The 24,276-nt window shown below is 42.6% G+C and overlaps 1 protein-coding gene across 1 annotated transcript in view; it reads right to left on the reverse strand.

Annotated features, from left to right (window-relative positions):
- NAA15 (N-alpha-acetyltransferase 15, NatA auxiliary subunit) overlaps positions 1-24,276 on the reverse strand; it is a 2,782,393-nt gene that overhangs the window by 251,232 nt on the left and 2,506,885 nt on the right. The window lies entirely within an intron of this gene.

Below are 24,276 nucleotides of genomic sequence, written 5' to 3' on the forward strand. Positions count from 1 at the left end.
TTAGGCACTGCCAAGCAGACAAACCTTCCAAAATAACAAAGGCTACTCAGGACAAACTAAAGGTGTTACTGATCAATACTACAAATTTTACCAATAAACTGCACTACTACCTGTCCTCACCTTGGAGGATGCGGACATCTGTGCAGTTACTGAAACATGGTTCAGAGCCACAGAAAGCATGGCTATAATGCCTTTCATATGTTCCAACCACAAACTGAACATGAAAGTGCAAAAGGCGGAGGTGTATCTATCTACATAAAAGATAAATACACCTGTCAGGGGCCAGACTCTTGTTTTATATCAATTTAAGTCATTTTTGTATTGTATAACTGTTGTAGGCTACACACTAAAGTGTGTTAGCCTGTTTATAGCATTTACAGTGTTTTCTGTGTGTTTTTCTGCTGTTTCCAGAAAAAAAACAAAACAAAACAAAAAACATTTTCTCTTTTCCCGCCTTTGCTGAACTAGATCAGTCCGGATTTCAGGTTTTGCTGAATTCCAGACTGTGGTATAGTTTCCTGTGTTGCCCATATCCTTACTTGGATAGGAGGAAGCTTCTCTGTTCACCAGTGAGAGTGGGGAGCTTTGAGCAGCCTATCTGTCCCTGGAGGAGTGGTCTCAGCCCTGAAACTAGTAGTTTTATTGGCCGTTTTGGGTCAATTCCTATCTCTTTCAGTTTCCGTGCTTTAAAACCCACATTTGCGCGGTTTTGCGCCAGTATACAACTCTGCACAGCTCCTCGTGGTGTCCTGCAGAGTGATACAGGCAACAGAGAGATCCAAGAGAGACTTTTCCAGATTTAAGTATTTTTTCTCTGTTTTCTTTGCTCCGATTGCCTTTTCCTGCCTAAAAAGTGAATTTCTAACTGATCTGTGCTTTAAAAAGTTTAAATCGCATTTGCCTTCTGCTTTTTACAGTTTTTGCACTTGTTTTATATCAATTTAAGTCATTTTTTGTATTTTATAACTGTTGTAGGCTACACACTAAAGTGCGCTAGCCTGTTTATAGCATTTAGTGTTTTCTGTGTTTTTCTGCTGTTTCCTGAAAAAAAAAACAAAAACAAAAAAATATTATCTTTTCCCGCCTTTGCTGAAATAGATTAGTCCAGATTTCAGGTTTTGCTGAATTCCAGACTGTGGTATTGTTTCCTGTGTTGCCCATATCCTTACTTGGACAGGAGGAAGCTTCTCTGTTCACCAGTGAGAGTGGGGAGCTTTGAGCAGCCTATCTGTCCCTGGAGGAGTGGTCTCAGCCCTGAAACTAGTAGCTTCTTGGCCGTTTTGGGTGGATTCCTATCTCTTTCAGTTTCCCTGCTTTAAAACCCGCATTTGCACGGTTCTGCACGATTTTGCGCATAGCGCAGCACCGCTTAAACGGGTTTAAACTATTCCCGGCTCCACAAAGTCTGCTCTTCACTTTTTCCCTTAGAACTGTCCTAAATCTGAAAGTAAGCACTCTATTTTCATTCTAAAGCCCAGCAGTTGCTCGTATAAGTAATCTTATAAGTAAGCACTAATTAACTAAAGCACTACATCCCCCTCTTATACTCCCCTTAAGTACTTGGCTCCATATTGGTCCTTTTTGATCAGTCAAAAAGTAGTTCCTTATACTATTCTGGCATGTCCAAAAGTCCGTTTCAGGTTTACTCTCCAGTCCAGCTGGTGAATATGGGAACCTTGAGGCAATGTTACAACTGCCTTATGTACACAGACCACCCTCTCCTCCCAATAAGCTCAAATATATGTGAGAGATGCAACTATATAGCCAAACTGGAGGCTGAGCTCTCTCAACCCAGTACTGGCGCAGTCAGTCAGGAGGGGAAGGTAACCACACACACCACAAATCCAGTCTCACACAGACCTATCGCAACAGCAAACCAAACACACACAAAAACATACTCGGAGGCTCTAAATAAAAATCTGCAGCAGAGACCTCCAAAGCAGACTTCCAAGCAACCGCTACCCCACAACAATACCCACATATCACATAGTTCACAAAGTCAGTGTGCCAAACAGTCACAGCCCTTAAGGCTAAACAACACACCTAATACACTTGTAATAGGTGACTCTATTGTCAGACACACTGACGTCCCACTCACCAGGCTGAACAAGGAGAAGGTCACTGTAAGCTGCCTGTCTGGTGCCAGGATCCGCCACATAACACAAGCACTCAGGTCACTCCAAAGCAAGTACAAATATGACTCCGTCATTGTCCATGCTGGTGTGAATGACCGGAGACGTACCTCCAGGGACTACATGAAAAGAGATATAGAGGAGCTCTCTGATCATGTAGCCCAGGCCGGTATGACCCTGACCTTGAGTAGCATCTTACCCTCAACCAAGAATGATGCCACAGTATAAAGACAAAATTATCAATTTTAACAACTGGCTAAAGTATTGGTGTCATTCAAAGGGGATCCAGTGTCTGTCAGCCTGGGATGACATGCTCGACGAGCCACGTTGCTTCGCTAGGGACAGCTTGCACCTGTCAGCCTGGGATGACATGCTCGACAAGCCACGTTGCTTTGCTAGGGACGGCTTGCACCTGTTACCCCAGGGCTTTCGAATACTGGCTAAGGCTCTTGCCACCCCCATAGTGCCTTTTTTAGGCAAGGCTCAAAAGACAAACCCACCTCCATAGACAACACAAGGAAAAAGAAACTAGGGGTAATGCTGCTCAACGCCAGAAGTCTAAACCTGAAGATGCACGCACTCGAGGCTCTCCTCAGTATGTAGGATATCGATATCTGTGCAGTAACAGAAACCTGGTTCAAGGTTCCCGAGAGCACCCCAGCACTACCAGGTTATACCTCATACCATGCGTTTCGGCCCCAAAACTCGGACCGAACCACAAAAGGAGGGGGAGTATCCATATTCAAAGATACCCACACCTCCAGGTTAGTGGCACTGCACGAAGCATCGGAGACCATTCATGTGCAACTAACTGCCTTTCAGTTTGTAGCCTGCTACAGACCACCCTCCCAAACTTGGGATCCCCACTCGGCTTTCCTGAGAACACTGGAGAATATGAAGGTCTCTCCAAATACCATCATATTGGGTGACTTCAACTACCCAAACAAAGACGGGGAGCACTACTCAAGCCCCAACACCCTCGCCCAACGGTTGCTAGAATTTATAAACTCAAATGCTATGGAGCAACTGGTCACCATTCCCACAAGAAGGGAAAACATATTGGACCGGATCATCACCAACATGGGGACTCTATGTTCCATACCACAGGTATGCCCCTCATTGGTAAGATCTGACCATAAATTAATCTCACTGGACATCCATATCCCGTCCCCACCTCTAGCCAAGGAAACCACGCTGAAGAACTTCTCAAAATCAAACTTCACACTTCTCAAAACAGAGGTGGAATCCTTCAAAGCCCCCCGAGTCAGTGGAAAATACGGCCAAAACCGCAGAATCCTTTACAAACCCATTCTATGGACACCTACAGGAATGCATGGATCGTGCTATCCTAAATAAAACAAAGACTCACTCCTCCAAAGGCAGGAGACCTGTCTGGTGGACCCCAGCCATAAATAAGCTATACAACAGAAGGAGGAAGCTACTACATGATAGAGCAAAATCCCAAAAAGGGAAGGCATCTCTGATCAGTACTAGCAAGAAACTACGATCCCTCATAAAATCATCTAAGGCCAGCTTCGAAAGAAAAATTGCACAAGACGCTAAAGATAATCACAAGACCTTCTTTAGTTATGTCAGGAACCTGGGTGGCAACTCCCAGATATGCTCTGAGTTAATGCAAAATGACAAAAAATACACTGAACCTACAGACATTGCCAACATCCTGGCAGACAGGTTCAGTGCAAACTTCTCCCCCCTTCCCCCCTAAAAGAGATAATGTCTATCCCAACAGAGTGTAGCCTCCATGACATCACAGATGCACAGGTGAGAGCTGCCCTCTCCAAAGCAAAAAACACAGCATCAACGGGACCGGACGGTGTCCCGGGCTGCGTCTTACATGAGCTCCAAGAAGAACTGAACCCTCACAAAGTCACTGTTCAATCTCAGCCTTACTACCGGATATGTACCCAAGGAATGGCGTACAGCAACAGTGGTCCCACTCCACAAAGGTGGTGCCACAACGGACCCTGGAAACTATAGCCCTATAAGCCTGACTAGCCTGGTCTGCAAAGCTATGGAGCGTATCACCATGGAACTCAAACAAAGACATTGGGAACCTGCAAACACTGGATCCTACCCAATTCGGCTTTGTTAAGGGCAGATCTTGCCTCGTGAACCTGGTCAACTTCTTTGAAACAGTCACCAAGGCCATAGATGAAGGGAAGGTAGTCCACACAGCCTACCTGGACCTTGCAAAAGCCTTCGACACAATGCCTCACTCTGGCATCATAAATAAGCTCACCAGCTTAAATATCAACCCCTATGTCACAAGATGGGTTGCAAACTGGCTCAGGGATAGAACCCACATGGTCAGAATTGCAGGTGCCATGTCAGACTCTAAACCAGTTACAAGTGGTGTCCCACAAGGCTCAGTTCTGGGACCTCTCGTTCGGTATATATTTCTCTGAGGTACAGGCTAACTCGGGAGGACTATGGCTGACCAAGTTCGCAGATGACTGCAAACTGGGTGCCATAATCGACTCACCAACTGACACAAGCATCCTCCAAAAGGGTCTCACAGAGACGGATAACTGGTGCCAGAGCCATGGCCTAAAGCTAAATGCCAAAAAGTGCACAGTCATCCCCTTTGGTAAAAACAAAGTGCCCACAGATTACCACATAGGTGGTAATCCATTAAGTACGGAAGAAGTAATTAGGGATTTGGGGACCCAAGTAAATAGCAATCTCTCCTTTGACAATCACATTGCCAAAGTGGTTAGAAAGACCTTCTATATAGCCCACCTTATCACAAAAGGGTTCACATCTAGATCAAGAGAGGTCATTGTGCCCCTCTACTCATCAGGCCCATAATTGAATATAATGCCCCATTTGGGACGTACCTTACCAGACACCTGCAGCAACTTGAAAGACCCCAAAAGTACCTCACCAAGAGGATCAAGGGACTCAAACAGATGCCCTATGCAGTTAGGCTAAAGAAACTCCAGCTCTACTCAGTTGCTTACCGCCTACTCAGAAGCGATCTGTGCCTGACGTATAAAGCCATGTCCAAACCAGAATTAATTGACATGCTCCACCTCAGGAAACCCAAATCCCTTAGAGATACACGCTCCAGGGACTTAAACCTCAGCACAGAAATAAATAGGACATGCTGGAGGGACAGATTCATATCCCAGAGGCTCCCCTCACTCTGGAACAAAATCCCAATCCATGTTAGGCAGAGCCCCTCAATGACCCTCTTCAAGAGGAATCTTGACGAGTGGATGGGAGATCGTAGGTTTACCCCTGGGATCTCTTCTGTGTCCCTACTAGACAGAGGCACAGTAAACTAACTTTAAAAGGGCCATCTTCTGTGACCTACTATACAGAGGCAGTGTCAACTAATCTAAAAGGGTGGTGAAAGCCAAACACACTCTGGCTAGGCTTATAAATTCCCTAGGGCAGATAGCCTAGTATCAACCTATGAACCTCAAAGCCTAGCCAAACAATATGATATGCTTGAGCTACTTCATGTTCAAGCAACCTTGAGAAAAATCCATTACCATATTCTTGCTAGCTACAGGTCTACCAGCACGAAAATCAGGAAACCCACTCATTATGACTGAAGTTACTAGACTCACTTGCCATCCAGCCCGATGCCATACTCCAGGGTGATTTTTAACCACCCCTCCACTGAAGGACCACTACGTGCTTGTGTCTGTTTCCTCATTGCTTTCCCCCCTATCTTTTGACACCTGCATCACAAAAAAGCTATACTACTGTTAGGAAGTGTAATTTTTACTTTTTCTCTCATACACCTACCTGTAGCTCCGTTACTGGGATCCATCTTCCTGTCTGCAAACATTCTTGCAGCGCTCTACACAGAGTGTGGGTGCTGCAAAGGATTACTAATAACACCCTCTGTTTTCATTTTGTTTCTGCTATGCTCTAGAACAGCCATCCTTCAGATACTATGATCAGAAAATGCCCATTTTAATTAGCTATACAAGACGTTTAACTCCTCCTATGCCTGTAATAAAATGGTGCAACTGTGAGAACATTTATTCTTTGTGAAGTTGCTGGAAGCATCTGTTTTTTTTTGATGGACTAGTCCTTCACGTGCAGTGGATTTACTTTTGCAGCTGCAGTTTTTACTATTCTGTAATTCAGGTATGTCAAACAGCTGCAACATCTAGTGCTTAAAGATGTCCTCATTCATTTTTGTTTTTATTTGAAAGTAGTTTTTTTAAAGGCTATCAAGTGTTAGTAATCAGAATAAGTTGCTGCTGTACAGAGTTTGTTTTAAAGGTTTGGAGGTGGGTGAGAGGGGCAATCCAGGCCAGGCGGCATCTTTTGCCATTCCGTTATGTCTGTGCATTACACAGATGTCCTTCCTTCACCACAAATTTAACAGTCATGGAAAGAAAACCTGTTTATTGCTGTGCTGCTTCTGCCTATTTAAGTGTATTTCATTGCTGAATCTGCTCACACAAGATGTGTGTATGTATTAAATGCCCCAGTTAGTGGTTAGTGTTACTCAGGCTCAAACCTTGTACCTTACAGTGCAACCAACAAGAGCCAGAGTTCTCTACTCCCTACCACCACTTAAAGAATTTCTTGTGCTGCAAAGTTGACAGATACAGTTGAGTGTCAAGTGCATTTTACAAGGAGCCGAGAGCTTCAGGGTAACAGAAATTTAGCACTGCTTATGCCAAGTCTGTTTGCAACATGTAACTGTTTAGCAAATTATATCACTACTTTGCTAAAACACTTAAGCGCGCAGTTAGTAGCACAACAGGTGGTATACTTGCTTTTGATGCAGAAGGCTATGGGTTCTACTTCCACAGTATGTACATGGATTGCTGCTACTGTACTGCTTTGCACTTTAAAGGGGGTGGATGCTGCAGTCCAAAGTATGTCCTCCTTTGGTGGAGATACCTAGTAACTATGAACCTGTTATCAGTTGCCATCTTTTCCCTATTACAATATTACCAGCTTATCATTTTGTAATGTGACATAGGCAATTTATTCTTCAAGGGCAACAGGCACTTTATATTTTGTTTCATCATCAAATAAAGTTGTTTGCTAGCATCAAGCTCTTCATTAGTAATTGTTAAAGTGCTGCTTTTTTTCCTTCAAAATGCTACTGTTGGAACTAGTGTTTAGAAATGACAGATTCATACATTTATCTTTATTAAATTAGATGTTTTGCATACATAAGTATTTGGCGTGCAAGTCTTTTGCTGACAATTTGACATCCTCCTGCTTTGGATAAGTACTTATGACTAAATTTGTTGGGACCAGCCCCACATCTTATAAAAATAGAATTTACCCAGCGTTGCAAAGGTTGAGAACCACTGCCCTAGACTAACATTGTTTTATTTTTTTGGTCTGGGGATGGCATGAAAACTAAAGGTGTCTCAACGGCAACAGCTTCCGTGTGTGGGAGAGTGTTTTTTTGTTATGACTTGCCCTGTTTTCCCTTTCCCTCCAGTACACCAATTCCAGAATCGTCTGAGGGCTACTCACCTCTTCATGGAGCACTGAGATGAATGTCTGCACCCCCCCTCCCCACACCGAACATAAAAAACCCATTCCTCCCTGCTAGCATCTCAAATGCCTGAGACACTAATTGAACCCTGGATGGCTGGGCCATAGTAAAGCCTTGTCTCTCTACAACACGCTGCTGTCTTATACACGCATAACACTGACACAAGTGGTTCATTTGCCTTTCTGAGTTAGTCACGATACTAGTCTTTTGTGTTTCATAATTAAAATCATTTCTGTATTTTGAAAACGTGTGTATGCTTATAAGTGGAACAAAGGATACCCTGCTGCACTCCCAGTTTAATTTTGGAAAATGCATAACATTTGAATCTTCTGTCATTCCAGGTAGGCTGTAGCTGTGTGCTTGTCAGTTGAGTTCCACCCCCCTGCCTCCCCCAGCCAAATTTAGGTTGTGACCCACGTGTTATTTTGAAACACATCGCCTTCTAGGATCTGATTTTGTAAGTTCCTTTGTAAAGGATATCATTGTGGTTTGCATTTTATTTGTTCAAGACTGTTGTGTATTTAAATGAGTTGAAAAAGAAGAACAGTATTTTTGGCTAACTGGGCTTGGTGTGCTAATTCATGCTGACACTTTTCTGCCACGACCCATACCGCAGACTGTTAAGCTGCATCAACACTTTATGCATTAGCAGAGAGGTGCACTGGTTGGTAACACTGATTTAAAGCAGATGTTTTTGTTTATGTCATGGGCAGATATGATATTGATTTCAAGTAGATACTCATTGGTAGTAAAGGCAGCCAAGTAACAAAGACTTGTACATTTTTTTTGAGGTTCATGTTCTGCTCATCAGACCGTTAAATAGAAATTTTAAGGTGCTTACCATGACATCCTGTCAGGCGAATATTTGAGTACAGTGCCCTTTTTGGTATGGACCTTTCTAAACACCTTCAGCAATTGGAGAGACCACCAAGGTTCCTCAGAAGGAAAATTCAAGGTCTTCAGCATCTGTCCGATGTGAATTGCCTGAAATCACTATCACTGTATTCTGTTTCATATAGACTACTCAGAGGTGATCTCTGCCTTGTGTACAAGGTAATCTTGGACCCAAGCTTTACTGGAAATGCTGCATATCTGTAAGTCAAATGGTACATGGGTTACTCTGTAATAGCCTTAACCTGGTAGGTGACATTAATAGAACCTGATGGAGGACAGATTTGTCTCCCAGAGGTTACCACACGTTTAGAACAGACTCCTGCTTCCTGTGAAGCAGATCACCTCATTGGTGGTCTTCAAATGTAGTCTGGACAATTGGATGGGTAACCGTAAATTCACCCCAGGGGTTCCACCTATGTCCATCTTGGACAGGGGTGATAGGTGCAGATTGTGGAAATAAGGGTAAAACTTGGCTAGGCTTGTAAGGGCCCTACAGTCATTAGCCTAGTAACCTCCTATGATCCTATGACGGTGGGTGGCTGTGGTGTGTGCTGGGTGCTGCAAGCAGTTAGGGACCATGATCAGTACTTACCACAGATGCACAGAACCAGACTTAACTGAAACCAGGACAACAGCAATGCTGCTGCAGATACGATTTCGGCTACAGTTCCAGTGGGGATTCCAGTGCAAGGGTAAACCTTCATAATATATAGCGTTACAGTAATAATAATACAATACAATTTTGGACCCAACTTAGTCTTTATTAAAAGATTTTTTTTTAATTACTTGCAAATCTTTAACTTTGCAGTATGCAGAATGGTTCAAATTAATAACAAAACAGTTTATACAAAATACGCTCTTTTCTGTAATTTGTCTTGTATTTTAATTTATGTAGATCTTGTGAGAGTCCTTGTATTAAATTTAGCCAAAAAAAAAATGAAGAGATATTCCCTTTTGCTGCGGTGAACTGCCCAATAAATAATCCACAAACCAAAAGACAGCTGGTTCACCCAGGCTAACACTGTGCTGAAAAGCAAATAAACTGTCTGTGCAATCCAGTAATAAAAGTTCTGTTAAAATCCAGAATTTAATAAAAAGAATGAAATAAAACAAAATAAGAACAAAAATAATAAAAATTAAGTCCCTTGTCCAACGATACAAAAATAATAAAAATTAAGTCCCTTGTCCAATGATACGTTGGACAAGGGACTTAATTTTTATTATTTTTGTTCTTATTTTGTTTTATTTCATTCTTTTTATTAAATTCTGGATTTTAACAGAACTTTTATTACTGGATTGCACAGACAGTTTATTTGCTTTTCAGCACAGTGTTAGCCTGGGTGAACCAGCTGTCTTTTGGTTTGTATTAAATTTAGTGTTGTGATAGTGGGCTGTGCTTCTGTCTAGCGTAGTAATGAACTCAACTGACCGTGGGGCAATTACCTCCCCATTGAAGCTCGACTACTACTACTTTCCTTTAGTCTAGGAACAAATATGATTATTCTTTATTAGGAGCTCCTGCTGTAGTTTGTAATCTTTCTGTACAGATTCTATAAGCATGGTAACTAGGAAAACATGGTAGCCATTTAGCATGGGAAATTGTAATGACACATTACTTTTTCTGTGTTTACTCCACTGGAGCAAAGCCTGTACTTGTTATTTATAGTGCATTGCAATTTAAAATTTTTGATAACCCATTTTATCTTGTTCTGGCTTTTATGACGACAGAGGCTGGAGCCTAAGTATAATGGGAAATGAGACATATTTGGTGCTAGCCTGGATGCCAGTCCCTATGTTGTACACAGAGACTTGTTGGCATGCTAACAACTTTAAACCAGATTTTAAAGGATCACCATTTTTATTTAACAGTGGTTCTTTGGGAAGTTGGTTGTTTTAACTATAGAAGTAAGGAAAACCAAAGTAGCATATGGTAATAGCCTATCTAGATGAAATTGTCAGTCATTGATTAACAGGACTACTTTCTTGGGTGTTGAGTAGCGCACCAGCTAAAACTTCATCTGGCTACTAAACTGATCCTTCTTTACCAACAAAGCTCAAAGACTAGCTTCTCCTCTTTGTGTACAGGTGACCAAAGGAGGTGAAGTTGGGTGTGTTAGACTACACAAGATGGACCTGTTCATCTAGACATGTTGTTATGGGATGTGCATAACTGACTTTAATATGAAGTAGTCTGTCATTAGTAACATACAAGATTCACATGCTCATCTTCCTAGGCAGTCTGACCATACTTTCTAATTTTTGTGGTTCCCACAACTGAGTTCTAGAGACAGCATTCAACTTGTAGCATCTTGGACATGTATTCAGTGCAGATCAAGTAGCTGCTGCACAGTTACTGCTCATGGCTACACTGTTAAAAGGTTTGTCTATAGTCAATGCTGTAGCGGGTTGCCCCATAGCATTACAAGACAGGCTTGATTTACTTTTCCTGACAGAATGTGATGCAGTCTATCAACCATCAGCTAGGGTAATCTTTATGTCTTTGGTGTTTTGTTAATGCAAGATAGGAACAGCTGAACATCAAATTATTTCTGTCAATGTAGAACTTACGAAGTCTGTCATGTTTTTTTGCTGCTCAAATAAGTAGTGGAAAATACAGGAGCTGAACGGACCTATTTTGGTTATTTTCATTGGCTATCTTTGATGTAAAAATCTCTTACTGGAACTCAAGATATGGGGATTACACAGCCAAGACTCATAAATCAGTGCTTTTAGCTGATCTCATTGCAACTAGAAAAAGGCCATGTTATAGAGACTGGGCTATTTTTAGTTACTTTCATAGCCAACCTTTGATGTAACAAATGCTCTTAGTGGAACACAAGAAATGGTGATTGCACAGGCAAGACTTATAACTCTGTTCTGTTAGCTGCTGTAATTGCGACTAGAAAAGGCTATGCTATGGACGATGGGTCATTTCTGGTTAGTTTCATTGGCTACCATGGCATAAAAGAAACTCTTACTAGAACACAAGAAAAGGGTGATGGCACAAGGCAGAATTGCAACGCAGTTATTTTAACCGATGTAACTGCAATTAGAATAAAGCCATGCAATAGACAGCAGTTCATTTGGGAGAAAAATAATTTTTTTGAAATCAAATTACAATTACCACAGAAAAGCCAGGAGTCTACAGTGAAGGCTTTAGAAGAAATGTAACATTCAGAAAAATCTTACAACTTTTTAGAGAGAATAAAGGCATAGCACGTGAGCTTTAATGACAGTAAAAAAAAAAAAAAATTATATATATATATATATATATATATATATATATATATATATATATATAATACTGAAGCCAAAACAGATTGGTCCCATAATGTGGATATGAGGGTAGAGCTTTGTAATGATCTGGACTCTTAAGAGGAAGGTAGGATAGTAGCCTGTGATATACATGTGATTTATACTAGGCTTTTATGAATAAAATGACAAAGTAAGATGTTCTAGGTAAATATCGAGGGGGAAAAATTTGTTTAATCAGGATAAGGTGTATTTATCACAAGTTATGTAAAGTTGGTGTTTGCTGAAAAGGACACCTAAAGTTGAAAGGGAAGTAGCACTCATTTGTGCATGGTTTAAACTACATATAAAGAGCATACATTGGTATATTGAGGGAAAAGCAGTACAACTGCACATTACACTTCATTTACATCTTATATCATGTTTTCATTAGATTTGGTGTACATCTTTCAAGACATAAATTGAACTGCTGACATGCAACAAAAAAAAAACAAAAAAACAAGAAGTTATGTACTCACCATAACGTTCGATGTATGTAGTCCATCTCGCCTCACATTCTTACCCGTGGGTTCAGAGCCGAATGTTGGCTCAGACGCGGCCAACTTTTTTAGCTCAAAGTCTTTCTATTGGCTGGGCTAAGATGGTATCCCATGTTGCACTGCTCTCTATCCCCAGATCTAGTTTGCTGCGAGCCCCAGCACTCATTCTCCATGCATAACAACACTTAAGAAAAGGAAGAACAAACCAATAATGAAGGGAGCTCTGAAACCAGACCCAACCTCCAGATGCTCCAGGACGGGGGAAGGAGGGGTAAACTAAGAATGTGAGGCGAGATGGAATACATACATTGAACGTTATGGTGAGTACATAACTTCTTGATGTTATGTAGTCCAATCTCGCCTACATTCTTACCCGTGGGACAGCTTCCCTAGCACCTAAATCCTGGGAGGCTCAGTGGAAAATACTCCTGAGCACTGTGGAACCAAAGGACGACCTGCTCCTAGATACCACATCCAACTTGTAATGAGTAACAAAGGTGTGAGGAGATGCCCAAGCAGCCGCAGCACAAATATCATCCATAGACAATCTGACCTGAAAGGCTGTAGATGTAGATACAGACCGAGTAGAGTGAGCCTTCATCCGGAATGGTAAATCTTTACCCCCTGAGGAATAAATGAAAGAAATACAACTGGAGATCCACTTGGACAACGTGACTTTGGAGACCCAATTCTGTTTTCTGAAAAGGAAACAAACAACTGATCACATTTTCTGAGGTCTTTCGTTCTGTGCAAATAAAAACATAATTGTCTGTGTACATCCAATTGATTAAATTTGAATTCTGCCTTGTTTGAGAACTGGGGAAAAAACACTGTCAATTCAATAGATTGGTTAAGGTTACTGATTAACGCCACTTTGGGAAGAAAGGAGGGGTTCAGTCTGAGAGAAACCCTGTCCTTATGAAAAATCAAATAAGGGGGTTTGATTGATAAAGCTTGAAGCTCCGAAACGCGTCTGGCTGATGTGATGGCAACTAAAAAAGACAGTTTTCCAAGTTAAGAATTTTAACTCGCAAGTGGCTGCAGGCTCAAAGGGGGGTGAAGTAAGTCCCTGTAGAACAAAGTTTAAGTCCCAAGGCATGACAGGTTCCAATACCGGAGGACGAAGTAACAAAGTGCCCTTCAGGAAAGCCTTACAGAGTCTATGTGCCATCAGGTTAGGCTCGTCTGCCACATGAAAGGTAGAAATTGCCGCCAATTGGACTTTAATGGTTGTGGCTGCTGAACCCTGGTTAAAAAGCATAGACAAGAACTCCAATACAGACGAAATTGGAGCTGTGTACGGGTCAATCTTTTTGGTATGCAACCAGATTGAAACCCTCTTCCATTTACTGTAATAAATCTTCCTGGTCGAGGGTTTATGAAAAGATAAAATATGAACCACCTCTGGCGAAAAATGAAGCCTAACTAATGATGGAAGTGGAGTAGCCAAGCTGTCAACCGGAGGGTCCGAAGACAGGGATGGAGCTGCCCTGACATGTGTGTCAGTAAGTATGGTTGTGGGTCCAGAATCCAAGGAGCGTCCATGAGACAGGGATGGAGAAAAGGGAACCAAATTTGACGAGGCCAGTGTGGGGCAATCAGAATCATTTGGTTTCCTAAGGATTGTTCTTTCTGAATAACCTTTGACAGCAAGGGGACTGGAGGGAAGGCATATAGTAGACCGGAGGGCCAATCGTGGAATAGAGCGTCCCTGGGTGACTCCCCGTGAGGGGGGATTGTGACGTAGCTGCTGCATTTGGCATTGAGGGGGCTGGCAAAAAGGTCACAGCAAGGCTGACCCCACCTGCGGAAGATCTGTTCTGCAACTTGACAGTTCAGGGACCACTCGTAAGGCATCAGAATAGCTCTGCATAGCCTGTCTGCTATTGCATTGGAGTTCCCCAGAATGTGCGTTGCCATCAGAAAACGTTGGGAAGACTCTGCCCACTGCCACACTCGCATGGCCTCTCTGCAAAGGGGATAAGTCTTGGTTCCTCCCTGCTTGTTCAGATACCACACCACTGACATATTGTCTAAGTGGATTGCAATAGTCCCGAGAGGAAGAAAACTCTGAAGTGCGTGCAATGCTAGTAGCACAGCTCTCATCTCCAGGACATTGATATGCAGATGCATCTCGTGCTCTTGCCACGTGCCTTGGACTGTCCTGCCTAGATAATGCCCCCCACCTCATCTGGGAGGCATCCGTGGTCACTGTGGCAATCGGGGGTGTAGGAACGAAGGGCTTTCCTGCATTCAGGTTGTCGGTGCAAAGCCACCAACTGAGATCCTGTTTGCACCTGTCTGTGAGTAGAATAGGGTGAGAAAGTGGAAGACGTTGAAGAGACCTCTGGGAAAGAGAAGTCACTGAAGGAGCCTCATATGTAACCTTGCCAGAGCGGCTAACAGAATCGTAGCAGCCACTGTCCCCAACAGTTGGAAGACCCATCTTGCCTTCACTCTTCTCAAAAGGAGCAAGGCGTGAACTTGTTGTAGGACTCTGATTCTTTCCTGTGGTAGAAACGCCCGCATGAAGACGGTGTCTAGTTCGGCGCCTATAAAAGTGACATGCTGTGAGGGCAACAAGGCAGATTTTTCCCAGTTCAATGTGATGCCCAACTGTTGACATAGATTGATAGTAGCATCCCTGGTCAGAAGTAGTAGATGCCTGGTGGTGGCAGTAAGAAGCCAGTCGTCCAGATACGGAAACACTTGGAATCCCTGACATCTCAAGTGAGCAGTCACCACTGCCATGCATTTGGTAAACACCCTAGGGGCTGTGGTGAGACCAAAGGGCAGAGCTCGAAACTGAAAATGACTGGCTCCCAGCCGGAAGAGTAGGTGACTTCTGGATGTCCTGTCCATCTTTATGTGGTAGTAAGCATTCTTGAGGTCGATGGAGGACATCCACACTTATTTTCCCAACAATGGGAGAATAGACTGCGATGTGACCATTTGGAACTTGGACTTTTGCACGTGGGTGTTCAATTGGCTGAGATCCAATATGTGTCTCAGGTCCCCTGCCCTTTTCGGCACCAAAAAGAATCTGGAGTAAGTCCCTAATCCGATCTGGTCTGAGGGGACATGTTGGATAGCTCCTTTTTCTAGCAGCTTTGAAACTTCTGAAGCTGCGTAATCCCTTTGACTGGGTGGAACATCCGGGATTCTCTTGATTGGAGGGGGATTTGATGAGAAGGGGATGACATATCCTCCGGAAATTATTCGTAGAACCCATTGGTCCTGGGTGATGTTTTGCCAGGCCTCTGGGTATAACGAGATTTGACTCCCGACTGGCTCCGGAAAGGCACAGTCGGGCCTCCCACCAGGAGCGGCGGTAGGGAGAACCACAAAAGGAATCGCGGTCTCCCGAGTTGCGGGGGCCTCCACTGCCCCTAGGGCAGCATCTCCCTGAATAACCACTCCCTCCCCTGCCTCTGGAGGGGGGCTCACCTTGTGCACCGGGAAACAAACCGCTGACTTCTTGAACCACATTTTGCCACCCCTCTGGGCCTTGGGATAAGGCCTAGAGGGAAGGGAAAATCTGACTCCTACGGCAGACAGAGTTTCCCCCCCCTGCTCGCACCTGGTGAGAGTGTCTTTCAACCTGGTTCCGAACAAAGAGGAACCATCAAAAGGGGCGTCGGTGAATGAAGACTTGAAGGCCTCCACGAAATGACAAAGGCGCATCCAGGTCTGCCTCCTAAGAGCAACTCCTGAACTTGCTGCCCTACTCGCTCCTTCGGCTGCATGTGAGATTAGCCTGATGGAGGAGTTTGCAATGGAATTGAGGGTAGACATCTGAGCGTTGACCGTCTGGGCCACCGCCTCAGAAACGTTGCCCGTGAGAGCATCTCCAAGCTCCTTGAGGAGATCTCTCCGGAGCCGTGTAAAGTGTAATAAATAATTCAGTGACCGCAAGGTAAAGGTCGCTAAAGAAAAGGTACGCTTCCCGTACTGGTCCATGGTCCTGGACTCCTTGTTAGGGGGATGGATGGTGGAAGAAGTCTCGGCTAATTCCTTCTGAGTGGCAGCTGCCACCACCATGGCATCCACAGGGACTCCCTTGGACAGAAATTCCTTATTAGGAGGAGCAGACAAAAATTTATTGGGTCTCCTGGGACTGGTTCCACGGAGTCAGGGGTTTCCCACGCTTTTCGACAAACCAAATCCAGAAGTTCGTTGAAGGGTGGAGATACCCAGGAGACAGAGGGCTGAGCACCAATGGCATTCAGGAAGACCAATTCCTCCTCGGAGGGGGCTTTGGATGGCCAGTCACCTCTGTTTCAAAATCTCTAGGATGTCAGAGAAAGAAACATCCTCAGAGGATGACTTGGGGGACCCTTCCGATTCCTAGAGGTTGGTGTCTGATGTGAGAGACTCATCCTGAGAATCTAAGTGCTTCCTCTTGCACAAATTGTCATTTTCACCAACATCACGGAAATGACGTACATGCTACAAGCACTAATCAACAAGGCTCTATAAGTTACAGTGAGAATTAACCAAAGATGAGGTTGTCATGGAAAATGTTGGTGAAAATGACAATGGTTATTTTTTTTTAGAGAATCACCCAGTGAGACGCTCCGAACGACTACGCGAGTGCAACCAGGGTGTATGACAACACGAATACAAGGGGAGAGGACAGAGATTGTACACAAACCGGAGGTGGTCACAGGGGAACAACAGACCACAATAAACAGGGAAGCCCCACTTGTTTCTCATTCTACCTTTGTAACAGCAATACAGAGCAGTGATGTCCAAGACCTCTCCCTATCTGTCAGTCAACCTTTGATTCAGTTAATGATGATGTGGAATTATTCCACGAACATATTTTAAATTCATTTACAAATACAAATGAGGTTTTTGTTGCTAAGGGAAACTGTACTGTTGACACAGACAATGTTGGTGACGGTGGTGGTGATTTGGATATGAATTTTGATAGTATTGATGAATTTGATACAATTGGATTAATTTGCAATTTAGTTAGAAATGGCAGTGTTTGTATTTACAACTTTACTTGTTTAGAACTGACTGACAACTATCTTGCCCTGTTTAAAAAGGGCTTTACGTTTGTTCCTGCCTTTAAGCAAGAGATGGCCAAAACTTTAATTAATTTCAAACTCTATACGAGGCAATTGAATCTTAAAATGTATTTTTATAACAACTCCTGTCCCTGGACAGGCAATATTACGTCCCTGGACAGGCAATATTACAACACTTAAAAGGTCGAGCACATTTATTCTCCCTGTTAACCCTATTATACACATTTTTGAGCAGATGTGTGAATCACAAATAAGGTTAAGGGGAAGAGAACATTTACTGACAATTTAACCCCAGGTGAGAGATTTTGTCTCCACGAATTAACATCCACCAAATTTTATAGGGTGATGAAACCTGACAAAGGGGGAAGGGTTGTGATTATGTCTAACATCGATTATTCCAACAAGATGTTAAATCTTTTGAATGATACTACTACGTATACTAGAGTTTCGAGACATGAGGTCAACAGAGCCTACACCAAGATTGATTGGCGGTTATATGAGTGGTTAATGGAGGGGGTTATTGATAAGAATGAATATGACTATCTTTTTGTTGATTCACCAGTAACCCCCTCTATTTTTGGGATTCCTAAAATCCACAAAAATGCAAACAATCCACCTTTCTGTCCGACAGTTTCGGCGAAGGGCTCTAAAACTGAAGATATGGCTTCTTTTGTAGACTTCCATTGCAAGAGTATTTCAAAACAACTGCCACACATCCTGATGGATTCTTGGCACTGCCTGGATGTGATTACGAGTACACAGCTAGAAGAATAATTTTTGATGGTTACTATTGATGTTATAAATCTATTTTTCATCATAGCCCAAGAATTGGGACTTGACATGTTTAACAATTGCCTTCAGAAATACAGTGGTTTTCACACGGTTAAACATAGTCTAATTGTGGATCTAACAGAAATGATATTGTCAAATAACTTTGTAATGTTTGAAGACTAGCACTACAAGCAAGTTACTGGCGTAGCCATGGACGCCAGGTGTGCACCAGTCTATGCCAACCTGGTGTTGGCTGATTGGGAGACACAGTGGGTGTTCCCCTCTGACTATATACATAAGGTAATATTATACCTGTGTTACCTTGACGACATATTGATTTTCTGGAGGGGGACTGTGGAAGAAATCCAGAATTTCATTACCTATTTGGGTATAACTACATCATTTTTAACATTTAACCATAGGATACACGGTGAAAGTTGTGATTTTCTTGACATATTATTGTACAGGGAAAAAGATGAAGCCACCTTAAAATCTAGCATATACCGAAAAAGGACGTACTCCAATTCTTTTTTGCACTTTCAGAGTTGCCACCCTTTTTTTCAAAAAAAAAAAAGAAAAGATTATTATGAAAGGACAAATGGTCAGGTTGTCGAGACTTAGTGACGACAACCAGTTTGAAATTGATTTATTAAAACTGGTGGACATGTTGATTGAGAGAGGTTACCCTCATGATATACTGATGAAAACACGGTTAGAGACAGAGGTGAAAATAGAGAGTCTTTAAACCAATATTGAAAGGGGGTTTAGTCAAGGATATTAGGGATAACACCACCAGTACTGACAAAATTAACGATCTTGATGGAAACAACAAGAGACGGGCTATGATTTTACCATACAATGAAGTTGCTGGACAAATTAAGACTATTACATATGACACATGGTGAAGTGTTCTTACCAATGATATCACAACTATTGTAGGTGAAGCACCAGTTTTCACTCACAGTAGAGGTAAGAACTTGAAGGAATTAATGGAGATGGAAACTAACTCAGACTTATTTATATAGGAACTCCAGAATGAGCAAATGCGGTTTGTGAAGTACTTGCAAGTACATTAACAATGGTCCTTATGTAGTAGTACACAATTTTAGTAGGACTATCAGATGTCCGGGATACTGCAATTGTAATACCAAAATGGTTGTGTACATTGCTACATGTTTAAGCTGCCCTACTTTTTATGTAGGAAAGACTACTAGAAAATTAAGACTCAGAATTTTGAAGCATGCAAGAGACATTAGGAATAAAAAAAAAACAACTAATACTCTTTTTACACACAGTCAAGAGTTGCATTAATTTAAAAATATTCATATTCTTTGTGGTGGACAGAATTCCACATAATGATAGAGGTGGTGATGCTAAGATTTTATTGGAAATTAAGGAGCGTTTGTGGCAGCTTAGGTTAGATGCATCCAAGTCACCAGGGGTTAATGACCATAGTTCACTGTCTAGTATCTTAAAATACAGGTCCCACTGTGTTTAACATTACAGTTACATTTTATTCATAATACTTGTTTGAATTGTGATGTATTAATTTATGCTTTGGAAGTATTTCTCAAAACAACTTTATCACTGAAATTAAATAAAATGTGTAATACGTATGTGTATCTTAGCTACAATCAAATTTAGACATATGGTTTTTATTAGGTTGCGTGATTTTTATATCGAATGCTAGTTTTAGTTGTTTTTATTATACAACGTGATACAGTTCAGAATATTGTTGAATGCACAATGAATTCGTTGCTATTAATTTGTATACATCTATTTGTATAGTTTTAACAGCTGAATTATTAATGGTTTAATTGTTTCAGTTTTGTAATTGGTCTCACTTAGGGGGCGTGTTTTCTGAGTGAACTTAAGAACTGACATTATAACTTTACTTTTAACTCTGATGATGCCCAAGTTGTAGGATGGGTGAAAGCGCCAAGTGAAATTTTATCTGCAGATTGCTAGTTCATTGTTTGTTTTTGCTGAGTGTTTTGTCCAATAAAGCCTTTGTTTGTCCTGGAGCTGGGTTGGTCTACTACTTACTAGTCTGTAACAACTGACACTTCCTGCGGCCCAGAGGACAATGGAGACGAGGATGTCGAAGCAGACTTTGCTATTTTCTCCGATGGCTTCGAGGAGACTGATGGAGCTGGAGATCTCTTTTTTGATTTAGAGGATTTTGTCTTAGAGCAGGAAGCACTCGCCAGACCCTCCTCGAAGGAGGGTTTCAGAAGTCCCTTCAAAATCAATTTATTCTTCCTTTCCTGAAGAACTCACAGACTAAAGGCATGACAGAAGCTGCACGACTCCTGGAGATGAATCGCTCCCAGACAATACACACAGAGTGTGTCCATCGGTAATGGACATTTTATAACTGCACCTAGAGCATTTTTTGAAGCTCGAGGGCTTGTGTTCCTTAGTACCTTTGGACATTACTAACCAACAATAATAAAGCACCAAAGACAATCACTGAATAAATGGACCAACGGTCAGTCACAAGGCGGGAAAAAGCCTACAACAAACAAATACCACAAGATTTCTAAGTTAAATGATCCTTAGACACAAACATAAGGGGGAAAGGACTAATACCTCTAATTTAAAAGATTTATAGTCCTAGTAAAGTTTTATGACACAAGGAAAGCAAGGGGACAGACTAGGTCCTCTAACTGAAAACGGGCCTAGCCCATTGGAAACAGCTAGTGGGATACCACACAAAAAAACAATCAAAAACACAACTTTTCCACAAGACAAGAACACACAATAGCTATTAAAATAGCTTTTTGTTTTGCAACAAATTCTCTGATAATGAAGAAAAAGGATACTTAGCCACAGCCAAGAGCGAGACCACGTCCGAGCTACACGAACGGCAAATGAGATCTGGGGATAGAGAGCAGTGCAGCATGGGATACCATCTTAGCCCAGCCAACAGAAAGACTTCGAGCTAAAAAAGTTGGCTGAGTCGGAGCAGACATTCGGCTCCAAACCCACGGGTAAGAATGTAGGCGAGATTGGACTACATAACATAAAACGTTTTGTAACAGTAATCGTCCCAAATGAAAGGCAACATAAATGCAGTACATGAGACACTTGAATGCTGCTCTTTTGAGAAGAGTGTACTAATTGATATTGATTTATGCTAATTTGAGGAGATTAGAAGCAAAGGAATTATCCAAAGAAATCAAATGTTTGGCGACATGAAAATGTATACTCCAAATTGTTATACATACTGAGGAAAGCTGGGACTATTAACAAGAAATTGCAGTCATTGTCAGCAGTCCTCACATTGGAAGAGAGACAGTTGTGCAGCCCTGGTGACCTGGTCCAAGGCTGTGGAGAGCACCCCAGTCATACCGGGTTATACCTCCTTCCACACGCGTAGACCACAAAATGAAACCATGAACACTAAAGGAGGAGGTGTTTCAATATTCATTAAAGATGAGTAAACCTCCAGATTTGATCAACAGTATAATTCCCTGGAGATGCTTCAAGTGCAATTAAATAGAAGTTATGTACTCACCATAACGTTCCATGTGGAGTGTTCATCTCGCCTTTGTTCTTACACATGGGTTCGGAGCCGATCCTCGGCTCCGTGCCGGCCTCTTGCAAGCTCTGCATCGAGAAGAAGCTCGAGACAATCTAATACCCACAATCCCCCTCTGCCTTTACCTCAGATCTAGTTTGCAAGCAAACCAATCTACATAACAAAACATTCATGCCATACATGTATACATACATAACAGACACATATAAGTATATGTGTATACCAACTATGTACAGAGAATAAGACAGTAGTAACAATGCTACTGGCCAGGCATCAAAGAACGTTCCTCCTAAGGGTGGGAGGGTGGGACTGTAAGAACAAAGGCGAGATGAACACTCCACATGGAACGTTATGGTGAGTACATAACTTCTATATGTGATAGTGTTCAATCTCGCTTGTTCTTACACATGGGTAGCGTCCTAGCTCCTAAATCCTGAGGAACTCACGGAGGACGTTCTTGAGCACAGTGGAACCAAAGGTTGCTCTGTCCCTAGAAACCTTATCTACTTTATAATGAGAAATAAATGTATGTGGCTTAGACCAGGTAGCAGCCGCTGAAATAGCATCCAGAGGTAGGCGAGCTGCATGAGCCAAAGACGTAGATATTGATCTTGTGGAATGTCCCTTGGGTTTGTTTAGAAGGGGTTGATTTGCAGAATCGTATACATAGATTATACAATCAGATAACCACTTTGAAAGAGTTCTTTTGGTAACTGCAAGTCCTTTCCTGCTATCAGCAAAAGCCACAAAGAGTTGATCTGTTTTCCTGTGATCTTTTGTTCTATCCAAATAAAACCTTAGCTGTCTGTGAACATCCAATTTGTGTAACATATACTCCATTTTGTTGGAGTGGTTTTTGAAGAAAGTGGGTAATTCAATGGACTGATTAATGTTATTAATAGAACACACTTTAGGGAGGAAGGATGAATTGGTACGAAGAGAAACTCTGTCAGAGTGAAAGATTAGATAAGGGTGCTTGATGGAGAGAGCCTGAAGTTCAGGCACTCGTCTAGCAGAAGTAATGGCTACCAGAAAGAGAGTTTTCCAGGACAAAAATTTCAACGGGCAAGAAGAGGCAGGTTCAAAGGGGGACAACATTAATTTAGATAGTAACAAGTTTAGACTCCAAGGTGACGTAGGAGATCTGACCGGAGGTCTAATATGAAAAACTCCTTTTAAGAAGGCTTTACAAAGTCTGTGAGCCATGATAGGAGCTCCACACTCTTCCACATGGAAATTCGAAATGGCAGCCAATTGAACTCTTATAGTAGCAGGAGAAGCACCCTGATGAAATAAGTCTGTCAAGAACTCTAAAATCTTATTCAAAGGAGCTGTAAAGGGATCAACGTGGTGTGTATTCGCCCAGAATACAAACCGCTTCCATTTGCTAGTATATGTTTTAGTAGTGGAAGCCTTATGCGAAGCCACTAATATATTCTGAACAGCTGGTGACAAGAGATCAGACCTGGCTAAGTTGGGAATTGGAGCAGCCAAGCTGCTAGATGGAGTGACAGGAGCGCGGGATGGGGAACCCCTGACGAGCGAGTCAACAGATCCCCCTCTGGGTCCAGAATCCAGGGTCCCCGAATGCAGTGAGTTTTCAGGGAGGGAAACCAAATTTGACGAGGCCAGAATGGAGCAATGAGAATTATCGTCCTGTGAAGGTTCCTGGCTTTCTGGAGGAATTTCGGTATCAGAGGAAATGGAGGAAATGCGTACAGGAGTCCCGGGGCCAATCGTAAACCAGTCGTCCTGGGGACTTCCCCTGGAGGGGGTAATAGGGCAAAGTAGCTCCTGCATTTGGCGTTCATTGGAGACGCAAACAGGTCGCAGGAAGACTGGCCCCATGTGCGAAAAATCCTTTCGCCACTGACTGTTTCAGAGACCACTCGTGGTAGCAGAATTGCTCTGCTCAGCTTGTCGGCTATGACGTTGGATGACCCCGGGATGTGCGTTGCTATTAGAAAGCGACCCGTGGACTCTGCCCACTGCCAAATTCTCATGGCCTCTCTGCATAGTTGATAGGATCTGGTTCCCCCTTGTTTGTTTATGTACCAGACTACCGACATGTTGTCCGTCTGAACTGCAATAGTCCCTAGAGGAAGAAGGGGAGCAAAGTGTTGCAACGCTAGGAACACTGCCCTCAACTCTAGTACATTGATGTGCAGATTGTACTCCAAATTGGTCCATTCGCCTTGGACTGTCTGTCCCTGAAAGATGCCCCCCCACCCTATCAGGGAAGCGTCCGTGGTCACCGTAACTGTAGGCGTGGGTAGCACAAACGGCCTCCCCTGGGAAAGGTTGCACGTTTGGAGCCACCAGTTCAAGTCTGTTTTGCAAGTTCTTGTGATGAGAATCTCGTGTGTTAGAGGTAGCTGTTGAAATGACCATTGGGCAAACAGTAGCCATTGAAGAACTCTCAAGTGCAGCCTTCCCAGGGGAATTGCTATAAGGGAAGCTGACATGAGGCCCAACACCTTTAGAACTAGCTTTGCAGGAGATTTCCTTGACAGGAGCAAAAGACGTATGTGAGTTTGCAGCGATACTATCCTTTCTGTGGGAAGCCTCAGAATTAATTGACGTGTGTTTAATTCTGCTCCTA

This window comes from Protopterus annectens, chromosome 2.part0 (assembly GCF_019279795.1).
Source record: "Protopterus annectens isolate FY-2018-M chromosome 2.part0, PAN1.0, whole genome shotgun sequence".
Classification (NCBI taxonomy): Eukaryota; Metazoa; Chordata; order Ceratodontiformes; family Protopteridae; genus Protopterus; species Protopterus annectens.